The sequence below is a fragment of the Penaeus monodon genome, chromosome 24, assembly GCF_015228065.2.
Source record: "Penaeus monodon isolate SGIC_2016 chromosome 24, NSTDA_Pmon_1, whole genome shotgun sequence".
Taxonomy (NCBI): domain Eukaryota; kingdom Metazoa; phylum Arthropoda; class Malacostraca; order Decapoda; family Penaeidae; genus Penaeus; species Penaeus monodon.
The window spans coordinates 27,219,554-27,219,832 of NC_051409.1; positions in this window are offsets into that span (position 1 = coordinate 27,219,554).

The following is a 279-nucleotide window of genomic DNA, read 5'->3' on the forward strand; positions in this document are numbered from 1 at the left end:
AAAAGGGATCTTTCTCAGTTTGAAATTTTTAATTTTTCAAAGCGGCAAGCCAGCTTTTTGCCATACAAAGAAGCCACGAAATCCCTAATAATCCTTCTGGTATATAAATATTTAACTGAATATTTAATTTAAAAACTTTTATGCACACGATCTCTCTTATCTGGTATCTTTGTAATGTTCTTTCAGCCCCTCAAAATTGTGATGACTACTGCTGATCATGATTCTCAGTTGTTCTTCCCGACGAATTTTAACCTTTTTTGTTTTTATTTTAGTCACTTA